We start from the raw sequence: 10,787 nt of genomic DNA on the forward strand, positions 1-10,787 counted from the left end.
TCTTTATAATTTTTCATTTGAGATTAAATGCCATGTAATTCTTTGGAATGAATAAATCAAATATGCAAATACAAGGTGGGACCCACCCTGCATGCATTTTTGTATTGGTTAACATTTCACAGGCGTAAAAATTTAAACAGTGAACTTCAAGCCAGAATTGCCAAATCATATACTACCCTCACTCCAATTAAAAAGGTGAATATAACTATTTCCAGTGTGGTTGGGAACCTACAGAAGCATGGAAAGAAGACAAGGAAATTAAAAAAAAACCCAAAGTACCTACAGAAAATAGATTTAAAACTGCATTTCTGCATAGCAATAAAACAACATGCTGCTTGGAAACATCCCTTCCATTCCTATGTAACATAATGGTGGTATGAATTACTGCCAAAGTAAACTGCAAAAATTTGTTTGCCACGGAGGAAAACCAAGCAAACTGAAGCTCTATGCGCAGAATCCCGTTTCAAGAGCGTGAAGGTTTCTTTGTTCCCTTTAGTGCCAGGTCATTTCAAATTTTTATGTCTACATATTTTATTGTGCTTGCAAAACCTTTATTAAAAAAAAAAAAGGAAGATTACAAATTAAAAATACCCACTCCTACAAATCAAAAGAGCCCTGCTAAACGTCCTGTGTAAATATATCACCGAGTGAAACATTTTTCCTATTCTGTCAGTCTACTCCCAAAAGCTTGGCATTTGAAAGCAAAATATTATTTCAAGTAGCAAAGAGAGAAGGTATGCTTTTTGAAAAAATGTTTGTATAAAATCCAGGAAAAAGATATATTTACAATTTTAATAAAAGTGAAACACAAATTACTTAATCTGTACTCTTAAATGGGAGTTTCTGACCATTAACAATCGCAAATACAGATAAGACCTTTTATTCAACTATCACGCTAAATTTCAAGTTTCTGTAAGCAGCCCGATAAAGCAGCCCAATTATTCCTCCCTTGCCTATCTGTTATCTAAAAACCAGAGACAGTATCATTTCAGACACTAGAAGAACACTTGGAACTTTCTACACGGTGGCTCAGCCGCCCCAACAGATCTCTATGCAGAAACACGAGTTTTCCTTCTCCATCCTTGCTTTCCATTTAGGTCTTCTGCGTTTCCATGGTTTTAAGTCCCTATCTTCAGTCCACAGACATCTAAGCAAACAGCAATTTCTGAAAGTTACTTCAGAAAGTTTGTTACTTACTCAAGATATTTCTCACAGTACTTGTCCTAGTAGCCTCAGGATTTAAACTCAAATTGCAAGGTCAGACTCTTAACTACTACAGGACTGGGGAGAAAAAGAGGCTAGTTTTAATGAGATTATTAGACAGCAAACTTTCACTAAGCATTTAATTACAACATTAAATTCAAGCATACATTCAGCGCATCATAGCCAAATTTAGCTGGGACATGGTCCCAAACCCAAGGAAATCAATAGGAGTATTTCATCCTTACTTCCCACGGACTAATGGTCTGTTGGCACAGACAGCATTTGACTACAGCATTTTCAGCTGGAAACTCGTCTGCTCTTACTGCATCTGAGGAAGCTGCACCGGAACAGTAATCGCAAGGCAGCGTCGACCCCACTGCATACAGCATCAGTTCTGCAGTCCACAGTGTTTGCAACAGAGCGAACCATGAACCAGCTGGCTGAACATTAAAGCACACACCAAGGTCTTGTGCATGCTTGTTAGACTGTTTCATAGAAGAAAAAGAAACGAGCAAGGAAACATTTACCACCCTGCGTGGGTTTGGGTTTTTTGTTGTTGGAAGTCAGATAATGTCTTAATTTAATTCCTACCTGGGCCAGGAGGGGAAGGGGCACAAAAAAAAAAAAATAATCCTGCAACACTGCTTGTTCTCCAACTCCTGCAAGCCAGCTGCAGGAGCTGACGTGCAAACGCAACCCCGTGCTGGCACCAGAAGTGACAATTGCTCTGTACAACTCTGCTGCAGCTTAGAGAAAAAAAAAAAAAGGACCGAGAACTTACCCAGGGGATTCATTCTTTCTCTTTTCGATCCAGCAAGGCAAGAGCTCACCGGGAACTGTGCTCCTGATGGCCACAAAACCAAGACTAGACAGAAAGGTCTTAGTAAGCACCGGCTTCCAGAAACTGCACTTCCACTCCTACCATCCACCTCCTAACCCCGCCGCTGCATTTGTGGCTGCCTTTGTTAGAATACTTCTGCAAATGAAAACAGATGAGTAACTATTGCTGCTTTAGCAAACTCCCAAGCCCATGGTCACTAATAATAGCTTTGTTCCTTTTATTACTAAACAAAACAAAACAAAAAAGTTTAAATGCTTGTATAAAATGCACATTGCTGAATGTTTTCTTTCATTGATCCAGTGCCGTTTCCCATACGAGCTTAGGCCCAGGTCTCTCGAACAATTTATGTGGATCAACACAATGCGGAGCAATCTCAGGGTTGCTGAAGGGGTATCCCTCGCAAAAAAAATAAAAATAATCAGGTTTTGTGCTCCTTCACTTTAACTATTAAGAGTTCAATTTAAAAAGAAAAAAAAAATCTGAACAGAGACATTCCCACTTTTTGCACAAACTTAAACCCAAATGCAGATCTGAGCTCTCTGGTATGCGACATCCCGGACCTTATGAATTCAGAAAGGCAAAGGTGCTTTGGCAGGCTGAGCTCCCGGCTCCCCACCAGCACACCGGCACGCCGCCACCAGCTCCGACTCCGCTCCAGGAGCAAACAGGCGGGACGGGAGGGAAAGGGCAGAGTGCGGGGAAGAGAAAGTGGAGAAGGGCAACACGAGAGGAAGAAAATGGAGAGGGTATGAAGCCATTGCTGTGAAATGACAGCGGGAGAATGATGACAAGAAAGCCTTCCCTTGCACAACCGCCAAACTGGTTCACCTCTGGTAAGGGGGGGGAAAAACAAACAAACAAACCAACCACCCCAACCACAAAAAATACTTTTGTTAAAAAAAATTCTGATTTTTCTCCTTAGAATCAAATCAATTACAGGAACTCCTAAAAGCAACAAAAATAACTGCCTTGCAAATCACCCCTTTTTATCAGAAAGTTTGCCATGCTTCTACCTGACGGAGCCTTACGCTACACACCCCCTTGGCACAGGATCTGCTATAACCTCCTACTCCTCCCACCGCCCAGGCTCGCACCCGTGGCCGAGCAGAGGCCGTGCCTCTCAGCTTCCCTGGCCTGGCGCGCAGGTTTTCACGCCGATCTTGGATGGAACTGTAGCACCGCCAAGCCCAGGGCCTCCGTTAGCCTGCACGATGTTCCTAGGAAACAAGTCAGAGCCGCTGGGCTTTGGCCACCCATGCTGGAAGGTGAGTAGACATCAAGGGGGGGGGAAGAGATACTGAACGTTTAAAAGTCAGGCCACAGCGTTTTCATACTGTTAACAACCTGAAGCTTCCAGTGCTTTTTAACTTATTAATTTATATTATTGGGTTGATTGTTGCTGAATAATCCCAAGCACCGCATGGCGAGTGTTTTTTTTCCACAGGAAGTAACCAAGCCAGGAGCAGCGCAAGCATCCTCTTGTTCTTGTGCGAGCCTTTTTTTTTTTCTTTTTTTTTTTCAAGCTTATTTGAACAATGGCACCATGAAACAGCTTACAATAATGACTGTTACAAAATAGGAAGCTGAATTATTAGGCAAGCTTTGTCTGCGTAACTCAATCAGCCTAGGGAGGATATGACAGGCACGACAAAGACAAAGGACTGGACTCGGTGACCCCAGGCATCTCTTTCAGGACTCGGTTTCTGCAGCTGAGTTACTTAAGAGCTGCAGTTTGCTTTTGCTCATTTATGAGATGCACCATTCCGATAACTGTGACAGCAAAGCACATGTGCTTCCCAAAAAAGCGGATCACCAAGCATGCATGCAGAAAGCAAACATTTTGGAGAGGTTGTAATGAGAACTTTACCTGAAAATAAGTTTCAAAATGGAAAAGCAAAGTTTTATATTTAATCTTTTTCGTGTACAAGAGGTACACGCAGCAGGACAGGTAAATCGTGAGTTAGTCTTTAAGCAAATAGCCAAGCACAGCTTTTGCAAACCAACAAAAAATAACTGTTAAAAGCGGTCTTTAAGTAGCACCGACACTATTTTGGTTGCAAGGTTCAAAGGCACAGAATTTCTACAAGCCTGCTGAGAGCATCACTGGGACCAGCTCTGGGGTGATACACTTTGGACTAGATGACCAGTAACCAAAGGCAGACACCCGCCACCCAGTCATCACAATAACCCTACTGAAACTATGAAAATCAGGTCTAAGTGCTCGTCTGAGCAATACTTCTGTAGATAACAGCAACACAAGTGACCCAGCAACAGCAATACAGGAACCTGTAAGTGAATCATTAACAAGCAATGATTTCTCCATTACTCACTGTGGATATAGAGTTACTGCAGGTAAGATTTGTTTCTAAAAAAGGGAACAGCCAACAACATGAGTACTAACACATTCATCAAAGCTCAACACAACGTAGAAAGGAAAGAGGAAAGCACGGCTATCGGTCAGTCTTTGTGCAAGAGAGACGTTCATTGAGGAAGGCTCCATGGAGCAGGGCAGCAGCGCTGGGAACAGCATCGCACACCATCTCCTTCCACAGGGGTCGTGTTCAGGGGCTCAGGTCAACTGCTTGTTGATTTTTGCATTGCACCAAGAAATTATTAACTCATTCTACAAAAGCTTATAGATCTGTCACACTAGCGATACAGATCAATAGCCAACAACCTAAATGTTAACAGTTTGACCTCTACGCAAGGGCTCCCATACCCTTACACCCACGTTCTACAGTAAATACTCCTAGTACATTTTCTCCAAGCATTTGCTGTCTATGCTACTGAAAATAAGCAATACGAGAACCGAGCTGACATTCTCAGCCAATCTTTAGGCAAGATTAGCAAGCAATTGAAGCTGTTGTATGAGGAATTTTAAGTGCTCTACGACTTCATGCCAAACAAGAGCTAGTCAAGCACTGGAATTTATTTTTTACAATTCTGTTCTATGTAGAAACAGAAGACAAATTTAAAGAAAAGATTTTTGAAGCAAGGATTCAACTGATTACCAAAACATCTATTATAGCTTAAATACTAATATATGCTGAAAGAAATTCTGCATCCAAAAAGGACATGCAAAGCATTCCGATTGCTTCCTACCAGAAATGTCAATGTTGATGTATTCCTACAAAACATTTCCATTTCACCAAACTGGGGGGGGTTAATCATTTTTTATTGTTTTGTTGGTGAAACATAATTAACAGTTATGTTAATTGCACCCCAGCTGATTCAGGTGCAGCACAGCCAGGGAACACTTTTAAAGCCCAGAACCAAATCTCAGCCCCAAAAAGCAAACAAGTCCTTTGCCACCGATCACTTACAACCAGATCCACCAGGACAGGCAGAAGACAACATGGCTTTTGTCCCAAGAGTTGATCATTTAGTCCCAGCTACACCTCTTCATTAAGCTGCCAGGAAAACTAGACAAAATAACAGAGGAAGCCACGCATTTCATGAGGCTAAGAGTTACAAGAGAAGCTTGTTTTTAAGTACAACAGGAAATAAAGTAGACTTTGTAAACTGTCAGCTACAGCAACAATTGCACAGCTTGCACGGGTTTGATAATATGGGTTGAAATTAATTATTTTCATAAACACATCAACTGGAGCAGAAAAAAACATCACAATGAACAAAGCAAGTAAAAGAAGTTAAATAAGGCAACTGAGGCCTGAGCTACAGTTTCAGACTGATCTGCTGTTCGTATGAAGAACGCTCTAGTTGAAGATTAGGGGTGAGAAATAAGAACTCATTAGCTCTTCTTCAGGGTTCATGATTCAAATCTGACAAAACACACACTTCAGTGTTTCCAAGCTTAAAGAAAATTCCAGCAGGGTCACAGAAGATGCTATTTATAGCTGGCTTAATCTCCGTGCACTCCAACACAGCTTTTGTACATACACATATTTTGTTAGCACTTAAGAAAAAAAAAAAATCTCTGTTACTGAAAACTTAATCATCCACAAGTTCTGACAATGCAAATGAGTTTTTCCTCTTAATATTAGCTGCTCCAGACTGAACTGCACCAAAAACCAGCCTATAGTTTTTCCAGCCAAAACAGTTACTGGAAAAAATGGGTCCTGGAAAATATTCAGTGACAAAACTGAGAATGAAGAATGTGGAAAGTTACCAGCAATTAATTTCTTCAATAGGAAATACACTCTTCCCACCCTCAATGTACCTATCAGTACAGCTGAGACCGTTCTGAAACCTGGAACATCCAGGTAGTGAAATGCATTGGGAAGTGCCCGGCACTGGCAGCTAGAAGGAAAGCCAACAGCCCCACAGCCCTGGTCTTTAAAGGTCATTCTGCAAACATAAGCATTGCTAAGCCCTCTGACAAAAAGAAAATACATTAGAAATCAACGGTCCTCCGCTCTGCCTTGGTTCTTGACTAGGCTGCTCACTGCAAAGAGCATTTAGGTCTGGGGCTGCTAGTAAGAAGGCAAAGCAAATGGGTCAGACACCTGTGCAACCTACACCGGGATTGGGCAGAGGCAATGGGACAGCTCCCGTGCCAGGCAAACGGTACCTCACCAAACTGACTGCCTTCTACGGTGAGATGGCTGGCTCAGCAGACAGAACCAGAGAGCAGTGATCGCTGTTTACATGCCTGAAAGATGCGAGGAAATCTGGACAGACCGCCTGGCTCTACAGGCAGTGGTCAGCAGGTCAACCCACACTGGATGGGTTGGTTAACAGTAGCCATCCTTGGGGGGGGGGTCAACGCTGGGATCAACACTGTTTGACACTTTCATTAGTGATCCTTGGGAGATAAGCAAAGCTTGACTAGACAAGGCTGCTTAGAGCCTTGCCCAACTTTGAACTTGGACATTGAGCCAAGGGGCTGGACCAGATGACCTTCGGGCATCCCTTCCAACCCAAATTATTTTTGGTCCAGAAACACTGAAGTTTAGTCTTTGTCTCTTAAATTACTTATCATATACTTAAAAATATTTTATCCATCCAGGTTAGAAAGGTTTCAGCCATGGCAGATGGGATCAAGAACGATGTGGCCCAGGCACTGTATCATCCCTTGGAAAGATATACAAGAACGTTTATAGCTGCAACAAGACTCTTGCTACTCTTCAATAACTGCTCTGTGCATGTATTGCTACACAGGCTCCACACAAGTCATTTACTCACAGGGCCCTTGTTGTTACATTCTTTATTAATCTTATAAGTAAGTTTGTCTGTTGACCTACTGTAATTTTAAGAAATTCAGAGGTTGAATGTTCCTACTAGCCAAACTCTTAACAGAATTAAATAGATATCATGTAAGCTTTTAATAACGTTGACAACTACTAAAATTCAGTTAGCTGAGCCAACAAGAAATCACTGAACCCTTACATACATTCTCCTCTCCCCATCGAGCATGCCCAGCACAGAACGCCATGTGGAGATGGCAAATTTCCCTAATTGCCTTCTTAAAATACTAACGGATCAAATCTGATTGTAAGGGAACAGTGAGGAGCTGAACCCCCCTCCTTCCCCCGAAACAACATTCTGGTGAGTCAGCCCTCAGCATTTTTCCTGCTTAAATCCAACACATGCACACACACAGAGAGGTTGTTTAGCATACTGCTATTCTGCAACAGTGCCAGTGCCCAAGATCACTTTTTATTACCTTTAAGCAAGTTTAGGAAAAGATTATAGGTTGGAGGACCATGGCAGAGCGTCTTCTTTACCAAACACTACTGTCAGTGACAACTCCATGTTACTGACACACTGCATTTAAGGCTTTAAGTTAATAGCTATTCAGCACTGAAAACAGAAGTACTTTACCAATGTACATGCATTGGAAAAAATTAAGCAGAATCAGTCATAATCTCTCCTCGTTAGTTTTCTGTAAGGGATAGAAATCTTCTAGCAGTCGTAATTCACAACCAGCCGTCATTTCTCTTAAGGTACTCCTCAAGGAAACTTGATGTACATCCAAACTTCTGCAAGCTTGCTGCTTTCTGTTGGATGCATCTTTCATTTTCCCTAAGAGTGCAAATCATGTTCTGGAAAGGCTACAGCATGCCAGGGATACTTAAAATAGAAAGGCCTGTAGCTGATGATACTGCAAATATAAATACAGCCATTGGTATAGCGGTGGGAGTAATAGCAGTGACATGGACCCAGAGCAGCCCCATAGTCAAACTCCACTGGCAAGCTGCTGACGGCTCCCTAAAACCCAAGCAGAAGAAAGGGAACGGCCATTTAACAGTCTGAATGGGTGTAACGCAGATGCAATGGGTTGTGGCAAATTCACAGCACAATTCTAATCCTTGGGCTTCAATGTTACTAAATTTAGGAGTTTCAGTGCAGGAAGGGAGGTAAGAGATTTGCAAAAGTGCTTTAGTAAGGTAACAGTTAGAGAGCAAGCTGATTGCAAATCTGTGTAATTTTGACCTTGCTGCACAAAAAAAAAAACCAAAAAAATAAAACACACCCAACATTGGCAGTTGGCAGCTGGGCATGGTGTCTAACTGCCGCTTTTGTATGACCAGGGAAAAACACGACCATGGCTTTCTGTAATAGCAGACTTTAGAGGAGGATACAAACACAAAACCAAGAACCTCAAAGAAAAAAGCTGGACTGAGAAAGGCTTAGCCACCAAACTAGCAAAGCCTATGAACCTTAAAGTCTGCTTAAAAATATTAGATGTCAAAGTTATCAAAGCACAGCACCAGGTAGAACTGTGTCCAAGTCTAATATAATAATGTCATGTTTATTTTTGTCCTTGACTCCAGACTAGGTGCTCCAGCTATATTTGATTCTTGTAGCATTTTAAAGGAAACACACAGTGACTGAGAATAGTAGAGGGTGTATTAGATTATCTATTTCAGAGAGCAGCCTTGGTGCATCACCAAGTTAATAAGCAATTTCAGGTCAACAGAGAGACCAAAGCATACATTGAGAAATAGTTTCCCAAACGTTTTTAAGTAACTGTCTCTATTGGACTAAGAACAAACAATATTTCATCTCTTTTAGAATAATTCAGTGAGCCTTGTTTGGTAAACTAAAAGAAAAAAATGATTTCAAAAACTTCATCTCTAAAGGTGACTAAGCCTTTAGACATGCGATGACCCAGCCAGTGGTCAGAGCCACTTGAGCATACAGTCCATCTGGCAGTGTCATTCAAGCCATCGGGCACTGCAGCGCATACATCTTGACACTAAGTCTTCCCAAAACTTCTGAGGAAAACGTTCGTGATCTCTCTGGTTATTGCTGAGCACATTGCACAGAGCGACGCTGGGGAGAGGGGAGACACCAGTGTCCCAGCACTTGCCTCTGATTTCAGTTGCATTGCTGTTGACTAGAATGCAAGTATTAAATACTATGTAAAAACCAGAGACAAGACAGAAAGGCTTAGGACAGAGATAATAAATAATGCCTGAATACTGGAAAATAAAGAATGGATGACTTCAGTTTAGCTGCTTGATCTCTACTTAGGGTGCACTGTCACACAAAATATTTAACTTCCAGCATCCTTCTTGCAACCAACACACACTTCAAAACAAAAGGTCGTTCACCGTGTTATTACCGACATTTCAAATTTCAGGTAGAGGCAAAAGTTGAACGTCTTGCTGAAGACAAAAAAGATTGCTCCCCAAAGATGGCTATTCCCGTGACAAACAGCACCTTCCAGTAGCAGCAGCCTAGCTTTAGGGACAATTTAAGTATGGTTCTTGCACTCAGAGAGGGGCTCATCCATTTTAGGGTAATATTACCTCAGGCAGGCAAAGTCAGACCTGGAGTAAATCTGCTCATTATTTTATAACAAATAAAAGCACCATGTTACTGAAGCCCGTTTAAAGTAATTTCAAATAGACCGAAAACTGGTAAAGAAATAAATCCTGTGCAAATTTGTTTTATTTCTTAGTCTTTCCAGGAAAAAATAAGCCCAAATTCAAAGTATTCTGAGAAGAAGCCTAGCTAACGGTTTGGGACATTTCACACTCAAAAAAAAACCCCAACAAAACAACAACCAAAAAACACACCCCCACAAAAAAAAAAACCAAACAGCTTCACATTTGGTGAAATAACATAAACATACCCCCACAAAAAAAAAGAACAAACAGCTTCACATTTGGTGAAATAACATTATACCTGGGAGATCTGAGAGAAGAGGTCTGCTCCTGGCAGGAGCCACCAGAAATTGCTGCAGGAGAGGTCCTGCTGCACTTGTTTTCAAAGATGCCAGAGATGCAGAAATGGTCCCTTTCTAGTTTCTGTGTCCACCCTGTCCTCAAATATAAGGCTGAGCATTCAGCTTTTCGTGAGACGCCCCATGCAGGAGGTAGGGCCACGATTCAGCCGTTCCAGGTCCTGTACTCCCTCCGGTGCTCAACCTAGATGCCACAAACACTTTGTGCTTTTAGAGGCCTTCAGGAAAAGCCACCACCAACACACAAAGACAGCAGGCTGGCTACATCTACAGGTTTAGCAAACAGATCTTAGTCACCATCTTCCTCCATTTCGGAAAGGTCAGTGTGACCGGTCTCCAAAAATCGGACAGAAGCCCCCACTTCTCTCACCTCCTCCCTAAGTCAGGCTAAAAGTTTTGAGACAGAACGTTGCCTGCCCTTCTCTTCCCTTCCCTTTTCTTCTTCCAGTTTGGTCTTTTCTACCCCTCACCCCAAGCTTAGGATGACAGGCTGCAGATAACATGAGCTGGACTCAGGAGTCCACATAGAAAAGCCATTGTTTAAAGGTCTTGGGCCAGAACTCAGAGACTCAAAGTAGATGGCCCAGA

The 10,787-nt window shown here is 42.1% G+C and overlaps 1 protein-coding gene across 4 annotated transcripts in view; it reads right to left on the bottom strand.

Annotated features, from left to right (window-relative positions):
• MITF (melanogenesis associated transcription factor) overlaps positions 1–2,006 on the bottom strand; it is a 73,617-nt gene extending 71,611 nt beyond the window's left edge. For all 4 annotated transcript variants that reach the window (XM_009284368.2, XM_009284367.2, XM_009284366.2 and 1 more), the window contains exon 1: positions 1,985–2,006. The gene's annotated coding sequence lies outside the window, so the exon portion shown is untranslated. The remainder of the gene's footprint in view (positions 1–1,984) is intronic.
• Between the last annotated feature and the right edge of the window lie 8,781 nt (positions 2,007–10,787).

The sequence above is a fragment of the Aptenodytes forsteri genome, unplaced genomic scaffold, assembly GCF_000699145.1.
Source record: "Aptenodytes forsteri isolate BGI_AS27 unplaced genomic scaffold, ASM69914v1 Scaffold53, whole genome shotgun sequence".
In the NCBI taxonomy this organism is placed as follows: Eukaryota; Metazoa; Chordata; class Aves; order Sphenisciformes; family Spheniscidae; genus Aptenodytes; species Aptenodytes forsteri.